Here is a 12306-nt window from a genome sequence, read left to right as displayed (position 1 = left end):
ATTAACCCATCTGGGCAAGAGGAATACCTATGTAAGACCCTGGGTCTCGACCCCACCCTATGCAACTGGGTCCTGGACTTCCTGACAGGCCGCCCCCAGGTGGTGAGGGTAGGTAACAACATCTCCACCCCGCTGATCCTCAACACTGGGTCCCCACAAGGGTGCGTTCTCAGCCCTCTCCTGTACTCCCTGTTCACCCACGACTGCGTGGCCATGCACGCCTCCAACTCAATCATCAAGTTTGCAGACGACACTACAGTGGTAGGCTTGATTACCAACAACGACGAGACGGCCTACAGGGAGGAGGTGAGGGCCCTCGGAGTTTGGTGTCAGGAAAATAACCTCACACTCAATGTCAACAAAACAAAGGAGATGATCGTGTACTTCAGGAAACAGCAGAGGGAGCAGCCCCCTATCTACATCGACAGGACAGTAGTGGAGAGGGTGGAGAGTTTTAAGTTCCTTGGCGTACACATCATGGACAAACTGAAATGGTCCACCCAAACAGACAGCGTGGGGAAGAAGGCGCAGCACCAAAAACACTCAAACTTTTACGGATGCACAATCGAGAGCATCCTGCTAACCATGTGTATGTGACAAATAAATTTGATTTGATTTGAAGTATAAACACCATAGGACCTCGTAGCCGCCATACCGCTCAGGAAAGGGATGCGTTCTGTCTCCTAGAGATGAACGTACTTTGGTGCGAAAAGTGAAAATCAATTCCAGAACAACCGCAAAGGACCTTGTGAAGATGCTGGAGGAAACAGGTACAAAAGTATCTATATCCACAGTAACAACGAATCCTATATCGACATAACTTAAATGGCCGCTCAGCAAGGAAGAAGCCACTGCTCCAAAACTGCCAGAAAAATAGCCAGACTACGGTTTGCAACTGCACATGGGAACAAAGATTGTACTTTTTGGAGAAATGTCCTCTGGTCTGATGAAACAAAAATACAACTGTTTGGCCATAATGACCATCGTTATGTTTGGAGGAAAAAGAGGGAGGCTTGGAAGCCGAAGAACACCATCCCAACCGTGAAGCACGGGGGTGGCAGCATCATGTAGTGGGGTGCTTTGCTGCAGGAGGGACTGGAGCACATTACAAGGTAGATGGCAGGAAAATTATGTGGATATATTGAAGCAAGACATCAGTCAGGAAGTTAAAGCTTGGTCGCAAATGGGTCTTCCAAATGGACAATGACCCCAAGCATACTTCAAAGGTTATGGCTTAAGGACAACAAAGTCAAGGTATTGGGGTGGCCATCACAAAGCCCTGAACTCAATCCTTTAGAAAATTTGTGGGCGGAACTGAAAAAACGTGTGTGAGCAAGGAGGCCTACAAACCTGACTCAGTTACACCAGCTCTGTCAGGAGGAATGGGCCAAAATTCACCCAACTTATTGTGGGAAGCTTGTGGAAGGCTACCCGAAACGTTTGACCCAAGTTAAACAATTTAAAGGCAATGCTACCAAATACTAATTGAGTGTATGTAAACTTCTGACCCACTGGGAATGTGATGAAATAAATTAAAGCTGAAAGAAATTATTATCTCTACTATTATTCTGACATTTCACATTCTTAAAATAAAGTGGTGATCCTAACTGACCTACGACAGGGAATTTTTACTAGGATTAAATGTCAGAAATGGTCAAATACTGAGTTTAAATGTGTTTGGCTAAGGTGTATGTAAACTTCCGACTTCAACTGTACACAAATACACACAAATGCACATAGACACATACAGTCATATTGAATGTAATGGGGGTGCTATCTTAAATCGGCATTTTGTCTTTAGTGCATTGGTGCATTGGAATGTCGTCACTGTACGATGCCTATTGTGATTACTGAACAAATCCTTCCCCATGCAAACAATCAAGGAGTGTGTGTGTGTGTGTGTGTGTGTGTGTGTGCGTGCGTGCGTGCGTGTGTGTGTGTGATGTTGGCAAGGCAGTGAGAGGATTGATGGCAAAAGATGCAGAGGTGGAGAGAGCAAGCACACCAGGAGACTGTCACTATGTTTGTGTTTGTGTGTGTGTGTACATTTGGGAGTGTTTGTGTGTGTGTGTACATTTGGGAGTTATTGTGTGTGAGAAAGATATAGGGAGAGAATAGAGCGAGAGGGATGATAGTGGAACTGGCAGGGCTCAGGAACACCGCTGAGAGAGAATGCCTGTGGTTCAAAGACACTCTCAACAAACTTAACAAAGAAAGATGGCTCAGAGGGGGAGCATATGAAAGGAAACTACACAATCAACTGTCACATAAACTTGGGGAAAACATCTCGGCCTCACTACCAGAACATATCCAGACATTCTACAACATTTTGCAAACTAGATTCTGTACCAGTTCCAAAACAACATTATGTACAGCATATTACACATATAGGAATAAACGTGTTCTTGTCATTGTATATAACCATAAGCGTGTCAAATCCTGTTTACCGCCATATGAAGTATCTATATTTGCACTCCATGACAACAAATGTATAGTCTACTGTAATTGGTCTCTTCTCATTTTCACCTTCCAGGTCTGGTACATGCAACATGTGTGTTTCTGTCCACAGGGATTGTATTAAGTGGTGCAATCAGAACCTGCCTGTATCCCTGGGGTATTCCTTTTTTCCGGGGAAAGTAGTTCATTCAAACTGGCATGTACAACACATAACATGTGTTTCCCCTCAGAGGTTCCGTAGTTTACTCTAGGCAGTGACAGGACTGGAAGAAATTTAGGCCAAACACAGAACAACGACCAAGGAGTTGACAAATGGCTTTCTTGTTTTGTTTCTTACTGTATCTGATACATGTGTTCCTTTGAATAATCAAGCTAAAGCCTGGGAAGGGGATCTCAGTTTCCCAAACACTGAGGTTGGCCCAGATTGCATGGTCATGATAGTGGTAATGAGAGTGATGACAAGTGGGTAATCTGCAGAGAGAGGAGGTCAGGACCCACTTATCTGCCCAGAGTGGAAAATCCAGGCCCACTTAAAGTCTGTCTGGACGACAGCTGTCATAAGTGAGAGAGGCCCACAGGCGCACTGCATTCTAGAACCCCCTCCATGAAAGCATGCAGCACACTCAACTTTAATCTCAATGTACACTTGTTGACAGTATATACCATTTGCATATTAGTGTTTGTGGGTTGGCAAATATAAGCGACAATGGCCACCATTGAAGTGATGCACTGAACATAGCTCTCAGCATTTGATCGCTATATCAGGGTATGGGCAACATTTTCAAACAAGGCTAGACACAAAACAACATGACAAACAGCCTCTGATTTAGTTCTTCAAAGGATAGAATAGTGTGCAGAGTAACTAAATCAAACTCTCAATTGTTCTTCTGAAGGTGGCGATTGAAATGATGGAAGCAGAGATGGATGAGCTCTCATTAACTGTTGTTTTACTTAAGAATATAGGCCTTGGAGCTGAGTTAACTAAGTGGCTGGAGCAGGTCAGCAAAGGTCAGGGAGGACAGGGAAGGGCTCCCGTGAGAGCCGGACACTTTTGAGGACTTCTACAAGGGGTACTGAATCAGTTCATTGATATTCAAGGATTTGACCCGGTGACAACAGGGATGTCACTAAGGTTAAGACAGCCTTGCCTCTCCTTATTGTGCCTCTGCCAAAAGCAGAGGGGTCTCCAAGCAGAGGGGTCTCCCCCCTCACCCTCCACAAGGTTGCCATGGTGAGCAAAGCAAGCCTGCAGCACTTTGTCACAGTCATGTGGGCACATTCTGCCTTTCTTCCTCTTCTTCTTCCTTCTCCCGCTGTCATTCTTTCCTGCTGCCTCACCAAGGAGGTTTCTGTCCTCTGACAAATCTTACTGAGTCACAGACATCCATGTATGTACACAGACACACAGGCTGTAGAGTTCCTAGATTACCCTCTCTACCAAAAGAACCCAGTAACACAAAACCATTTCTCTGAAACACCAACTAACACATCATATATATTTCAGGAGAGAGGGACAGGATGTGTGTGGGTGAGATATCTAGGTGGTAGTCTCCAACAACAGCGGTTGCATGAGAAGACAAGTGATAGGGTGCCATGAAGTGCACACACACCAGCCAATCAAATTCCTCATATTAATTGAGGAGGGGATATTATATCTGTGCTGATTATGTCCTGTGCCAAACAGACCGCAGGCAAATGTCAGGGAGATTAGGCTGGGGGGAAAATTGCAGCAGTGCTATTTAAGCTGAGGAGGAGCAGGTGGGAGCAGCTCCTCTCTCTCAGGTTATGGGGCATGTCTGTGCCTCAACCTGGCTGAATCTGTAGCTTTACCTGACTGCTGCGGCTGCTGCCCTGTAATTAAAGGATCAGAGAGGGAGCGAGGCATCGTGGCCCAGGGAGCCCAGAAGGCCACCACTGACAGGAGTCAGTCACCATCAGAGAAAGAGACATGGTGCCCTCCTGCACTCACACCAAGCCAGCACTCTCTTCACATCACAATCTCCCCTGATCATGGGAGCCGTACAGGTGCCTGGCCCGCACCGGTCCAACAAGTTCAGCTCTCTCTCTCACAGCCAGTGCATACCACATGTGCATCCTGCACTCCAACATTCTGAACACTTTAAAGGAGTTATAGCGCCAGCCAACAGGAAACAATGGTGGAAATTGCTGATGTGAACCAACACCATTCTTCTCTGTTGGCTCACGGCCCTATGGAGGAAAAGCTCTAAAACACTTGGTATGGCCAACCTGACAGAAGAACCCATCAAATAGAATATAGAGGGGAGCAGCCCCAGCCAAGGACAAATTGGGGGTAAAACACTATATACACTATACACATTATTCACTATAATCACACACACTATAGACACTATACACATTAGACAGTATTAACACTATACACTATACACACTATACTATATAAACACTATACACTACACACACTATACAATATACACTATACACAATACATGCTGTACAGTATAGAGTGTATAGTGTATACACTATATACTCTGTACACTATACACACTATATACACTGTACACTATACACACTAGATGTCCTATGTGGCTCAGTTGATAGAGCATGGTGCTTGCAACGCCAAAGTTGCAGGATCGATTCCCATGGGGCACCAGTATGAAAATGTATGTATGCACTCACTACTGTAAGTCGTTCTGGTAATAGTGTCTGCTAAATTATGTGAAATATACACACTATACTCTTGGAAGATTAGTCCAAATGAGAACTAAAATACATCCTAGTTAAATCAAACTATACACACTATATCTGGTCCTGTATGGCTCAGTTGGTAGAGCAAGGCACTTGCAACACCAGGGTGGTGGGTTTGATTCCCAAGGGGGACAAGTATGAAGAATGTATGCACTAAGTTGCTCTGGATAAGAATGTTTACTAAAATGTACAATATACTACACAGTATGCATGCTATACACACGAACTCCACGGGGGCAGAGTTTTTCTTTATTCCTTGGGCTAATTCGTAAAAATTTATCAAACAGAGGGAAGCTAATGACAGTTCAAACAGGACATATGGAATGAATGAACGTAACCGTAGCTGCTATAGCAGTTTCCATTTAAATGTCCTATTAAGACTGAAATAAAGTGGCAGTACTCTCAAGGTCAACATCCCTCACTGTAAAGATGTGTGTGTGTGACTAAGAAGACAATCAGCTCTTACGTTGCATTTTGTCCGATTTCAAATGAGAACTACATAGGCTCCACTGAGCCATAAAATCATTGCAGAAGCTGCCGAGGAGCTTTTAACAGGTTCCAAGGACCATGGCTGACTTTTTAAATAAAACATAAACAAGAGAAAATATCAAACCCATTAATCTTTCATTAAGCTAGCCAGATAAAAAAGAATCGCTTAAAGTATCACTGGTTACCATCACTGCGAGTGCAAAAGCCCCCCCGCTAACATCAAAGGCTTCTCAAAGAAACAGAGAGGGAGAGAGCAAGTCAGTAAACTGAATTTGGCTGAGAACCAGATTGGGGTTCAATTTTAATTTTGTCTGACTTATACTGGCATCAAAGAGGAAATGGGGGCTATGGTGTTTTTTAGGAGTGGCATCAAGGCAGCAGGCCTTTCCAAACAAACACAGACATAAGAAATTCACTGCTGCTCTGATGGTTAACTGGTTATAGACTGGGAGTACTGACCAGGGATGAGTTCTAATACAGTAAGCCATCATTTTCAGCGAGCTTATAGGATCCCTGTGGCCAGAGACAGGCTGAACTGCCCTCTTCTGTCCTCCCTGGCCCTGCACACACACACAGGCATTCCTCACATGAAAGGGGAGGAGGGGTCGTGATGTTTGGGAGGGGTATGTAACAGGACATTGTAGGAACAGATGGATTTTGCACTATATGGGTTGTGATGCAGACATTTCAGTTTTGTGGTACAGCACTATGTTTCAACCACCGTGTGCTACTGGTTAGTTTATCAGAAAAAGAAAATACAGTACCAGTCAAAAGTTTGGACACACCTACTCATTCAAGGGTTTTTCTTTATTTTTACTATTTTCTACATTGTAGAATAAAAGTGAAGACATCAAAGCTATGAAATAACACATATGGAATCATGTGATAACCAAAAAAAAACAAATCAAAATACATTTTATACTTGAGATTCTTCAAAGTAGCCTCCCTTTGCCTTGATGACAGCTTTGCACATTATTGGCATTCTCTCAATCAGCTTCATGAGGTAGTCACCTGGAATGCATTTCAATTAACAGGTGTGCCTTGTTAAAAGTTAATTTGTGTAATTTTAATGCATTTGAGCCAATCAGTTGTGTTGTGACAAGGTAGGGGTGGTATACAGAATATAGGCCTATTTGGTAAAAGACAATGTTATGTCAAGAACAGCTCAAGTAAGCAAAGAGAAATGACAGTCTATCATTACTTTAAGACATGAAAGTCAGTCAACTCAGAAAATGTCAAGAACTTTTAAAGTTTCTTCAAATCAAATCAAAATCAAAATGTATTTGTCACATGCGCAGAATACAACAGGTACCTTACAGTGAAATGCTTACTTACAAGCCCTTAACCAACAATGCAGTTTCAAGAAAATACCTAAAAAATAAGAATTTTTAAAAAGTAATTAAAGAGCAGCAGTAAATAACAATAGTGGGGCTATATACAGGGGGTATCGGTACAGAGTCAATGTGTCAATGTTTAGGGGCACCGGTGTCAAGGTAATTGAGATAATTATGTACATGCAGGTAGGGTTGTTAAAGTGGCTATGCATAGATAATAACAGAGAGTAGCAGCAGCGTGGTAGTAGCAGCAGCATCTTCAAGTGCAGTTGCAAAAACCATCAAGTGCTATGATGAAACTGGTTCTCATGAGGACCGCCACAAGAAAGGAAGACACAGAGTTACCTCTGCTGCAGAGGATAAATTCATTAGAGTTACCAGCCTACATAACTGCTTCACAGAGTTCAAGTAACAGACACATCTCAACATCAGAGGAGACTGCGTGAATCAGGCCTTCATGCGCGAATTGCTGCAAAGAAACCACTATGAAAGGACACCAATAAGAAGAGACTTGCTTGGGCCAAGGAAAAGCAGCCAACAAGTGCTCAGCATATGTGGGAACTCCTTCAAGACTGTTGGAAAAACATTCCAGGTGAAGCTGGTTGAGAGAATGCCAAGAGTGTGCAAAACTGTCATCAAGGCAAAGGGTGGCTACTTTGAAGAATCTCAAATAAAAATTATATATATATTTTGATTTGTTAAACACTTTTTTGGTTACTACATGATTCCATATGTTATCTTTCATAGCTTTGATGGCTTCACTATTATTCTACAATGTGGAAAATAGTTCAAGTAAAGAAAAGTCATTGAATGAGTAGGTGTGTTCAAACTTTTGACTTGTACTGTAAGTCTAATTGACAGAAGATAACAGCTTTAAGTGATACTGTAGGTTAAGAATGGCGAGGACCTCATTTCATCACACCTGAGTAGGGCAGATATGAAACTCTACAAGTGTTATTTTTGTTGCTGTGACATTAAGGTGTGCAGATGTAGGTAAATGCAGGCAGGTGGGCAGGCAGGCAAGCAGCACAGCGGCTGTGAAACTGTGGTAGTGCCATGATTCTGTCTGTAGTTTTCTTCTGAAGCTTGCTTTGACCTGGATCTATGTAGAGAAGCAACCACAGTGATGTCTTTTGGCTTACTCTGCTCCTTTTCTTGTCTTTTGAACGAATTAAAACAGCTTGGCAGTGGTGTCAAGTAGGTTAATAACATGCAGTGGATTAAGGTTTCAGTATGGCTCTTCACACTGCTCAATTGGAGTGGAACTGATTTGCTAAGGGGTAAAATAACAACTAAAACCTATCCCAACACACATACCTCTCATATGGTGACCTGCATCTCAACAGTGGGATACCGAAGTCAGGAAAGTGGGTTCTAATATACTTCACAGGTCCAGTGTGCTACATGGGTTAGTCATGCCTCTGACTGAATTGAACATGGCAAGATTCGTTTATTTTTTATCTGCAGCCAAAGTACTAAATCGAATCGTCTATATCTTCTCAGATGGTATAAAATAAGATCATTTTAACATACTCTCTGATCTTGTGGAGTTTTGTGGAGTGAAAATAGTTACATGCAACAGAAATGCTTATGAAGGCGACTGAGAGCGCCAGAACTGTGCTCCCTACGTTTTCCCATCAAAATCAACACTATATCACAACGTGATATTATACAGCCCAAACTCTCAGAACAGGGATGATGGGTATTGAAGTAAGACCATTAGTTTGAAATAAGGTTGGTCTAACAGGAATTGCTTGATCATTTGTTTCTTTGTTCACAACAGGAGTGGGAAGGAGCAGCTACTAGTTCTGATATTGATGATACTTTAATTGACTTAGAGATGTTACAACCAATAATGTGTTTTGGTAGTTTGTACTGTACAACTCCCCTTTGTCAATGCGGAGTAGATGTGATGTTTTGGGACAAACAGGGATGAAAGCCCAGGGTCCTGTGGCTAATGAGATACTGAGGCAGTAAGAATTATGCTTTTAATTACTACCCAGGCATTGTCTAAAGGGGGGATTGCTGAAGAGCATGCTGTGTGTCTTAGGTTGGGAGTTCAGACCCATGCCAGTCATGCTGTGGCTTCCCCCCTTTGATGCTCACTTCCCTGGGATTTTCTTCCCCCCTCCTGCTTATTAGATTCTTGCAGCACGATGCTTCAGTGCACCTTTGTTCAAGCCCATGCTTTGGAACTTCAAACTCAACTTCAAACCCCCAGACAGTTTCAGCAGTGCAGATAACAACTTAATCTTTTGTGGAAATGAAATCAGTGGTGAGATAAATTGTGTGTGTTTGGGTATAGGAGGAAATTCTCAAATCACTAGTGCTGGGTATTTGAAATGACAAAAAGATGATTGCTTCCTAGTAATGTCAGCATGTAACATGCAATTAACAAAAAACAATATCACTAAAAATAACCCAAAAATCCAACTGGTTAGTAAGAACCTAGTGATACGGTTCTTTATGAACAAAGAACCTAGTGAGAATCTAGTGAGTTGAGACACCCCTGTAAGAGAGGAATATACTGTAAATGCAAATGCAGGCAGGCAGGCAGGCAGGCAGGCAGGCAGGCAGGCAGGCAGGCAGGCAGGCAGGCAGGCAGGCAGGCAGGCAGGCAGGCCATGTGAATCCACCAACCCTCTCCTCTTCCAGAGCCCAGCAGGAGGGTGTTGCTAAGCGTCTGCTCTCTGTTCCCCTGAAGCCCAGCTGTGGCCCAGCACTTTGTTGACTTTTGAAAGATCACATGTCTCTGAGGCTCGCTCCAAGGAGCTCCAAGGGGCACAACCTCTGTAGGACACTGCTCTGGTCAGCATGGGCTGGTCAGTATGTGCCCCCTCCTCCTACTGCCAAGCTGGCTAAAGTTTACACATGTGGAGTTAAGCCAAAAACACAAGGTTCACTACAGCATATAGCTCCTATAGCTACTATATGTTGTTTGGTATCTATGAAATGAGTCAGATACTTCCTTGTCTTTGGTGTCTGACTAGTAGCATGACTGGTGGGACAAACTAAATTACAGAAGTGTGTGATGTTTACATTTCACATCTTCGCAGACAGATGGCAATTATCTAATGATACAAATGTATTTCCATTCACTGAATTGAGGATCGCACTCTTTCTCCATCAACAAACAACCTTCAAAACATGTTGTTCAGTCCTGAAAAGAGTCGAGCCTCTAGGCTGAATGAGATCTTTGTTATCAAACCCAGAGGAAACAACATTTGCCAAATAAGAAGGAATTTGAATTTGAAGGGGAGAGTTTCCTCGGTACTAATCTGGGTTAGGGGAAGTATGGGTAAGGGTCATTATTTCAACAAACAGAAGAGAAGGAATTATCAAGGCCATGGCGGGGGTTTTGTTAAGTGTCTTGCCATATATAATGTAAACACCCAATTTCAGTACTATACTTTCCTACAAATGTCTGTAGACAGTATACATGCTGCCCTTCCCATTTTAAGAATTACACCTGTACCCCGTTTATGAATTACTTGTCCAGGTTAGCCCATTTCCAAGACCAATATGTCTCCAATAGTTGTAATCCCTATAATTTGTGCAATTCAAGTGTTTAACCTACATGCTTAACACACAATGATGTTCTGGAAGGGGAATATCCATTGAAGTCAAGTAGCAGACTCCTTCTCTCTGACCTGGCTCTCACACCAAGCTAGTGCACAAATCTTAAAGGGTGGAGCTATTGTGTGTGTGCTCTCTGCAACCGGTTAACAACAAAAGACAGAGACACACAATTTCCCAGCCAATTAAACAGTCATGGTCTATTTTCTTCTATTTCCTCATTCCTGAACCATTTCGAAGTTAGGGATAATATGAGGATGCATGTGAGCTCCAACCAACCTTTCTACTCATTGCATAGCCAATCAGCATGTCACCCTGAGTGTGTGCTGAAAGCTGAATTCTGTCATGACAGTTGAGTGTCACCCTAGCCTTCCAACTTGCATGGTAAACACTGGACTCAATATCAACCCCTCATAAACTGCCCTGTTATTAGACATGAGTCTTGCCCTTGTGGCTCTTATGCCATGTTAAGTATGATTAACAGCAGCACCATGTCACAACAGAAGAAATTGCCCCTATTTCCACATTCATTCAACCACTTCAAAGCCCCTCTTCATCTAGAAAAAAGTTAATAGAATTTGACTCTTTGTAAGTGTGTCATACTGTATTTAATGATTAAATATAACTCTGGGCATCTCCATGGCCCTCAGTCATAATGATCTCATGCGTCAGAAACTGTATTAGAATTCATCTGTGATCCCTTTGAGTATATATATTGGTGAGAACAACTCAGAGATGTTTATCATCACAAGATGATGGATGTGATAAGATTACAGCAAGTAGTAATAGTGGTGCTGCTTTTACTAATCTCTGACTGCTAGGGAAAAGGCAGTCTGCTTCTTCCCATTTCTCTTTGACGCCCTCATGCTTGTTCTCTTTGTTTTACAGTTGATATGTTTGTCTTTGATATTTTGATTTACTGTTCCATCGGTTGCGATGTGTGGCACGGTTTCTGAATGGGACAACTTCAAACTAAATGTGTTGAGGGGGAAATGTGGAAAGAATGTCCATCACAGTCATCCTCCTCTAGGGGATCTCTATCTTACTCTCCATTTGTTTCCACTTACTGGAGTTCAAAGAACGTCCCTACTTTTTGGTCAAAGCTGCCTTTAATGGAGATAATGGTGTAGTTTAGTCAAATTAAAGATTAAAGGCAGAAACATTTCAATCTATCAGAGAGCAAGAACCCTTTCCATGGATTTAACTATTTTGGGGGAAGAAACCATCTTTCAGCAGTCTTCTACATGATGACTCAGCTTGACTGTGGCTTTGTAGAAGAACAGAGATAAGGAAGGATGGAGGATTCAATACATATGTAAAGCCTTATATTGAGCTGGTTATAGTACCTTTGGTGGTGCGGTATACATACTATATGGTGCTATTTGATTAATCCATTTGTTTAGAGGACATGGGTGTTTGGGCAAAGGAAGTGCGGTCAAGTCAAGTAAACAGTGTGTGTGTGTGTGTGTGTGTGTGTGTGTGTGTGTGTGTGTGTGTGTGTGTGTGTGTGTGTGTGTGTGTGTGTGTGTGTGTGTGTGTGTGTGTGTGTGTGTGTGTGTGTGTGTGTGTGTGTGTGTGTGTGCATGCGTATGTGAGTGCGTACCATTTTGCCGAGGGAACACATTGATGCTGAGCAGATTATGTACCACAGCAGGCAATAGAGTAATCTAATTTCCTAGCCCGCTTACTGATATCATGCCACTGTATCCTTATTATTCAGAAT

Source organism: Oncorhynchus mykiss, chromosome 6, assembly GCF_057628025.1.
Source record: "Oncorhynchus mykiss isolate SJ-2025 chromosome 6, ASM5762802v1, whole genome shotgun sequence".
NCBI lineage: Eukaryota > Metazoa > Chordata > Actinopteri > Salmoniformes > Salmonidae > Oncorhynchus > Oncorhynchus mykiss.
Note: the sequence above shows the minus strand (reverse complement) of the source record.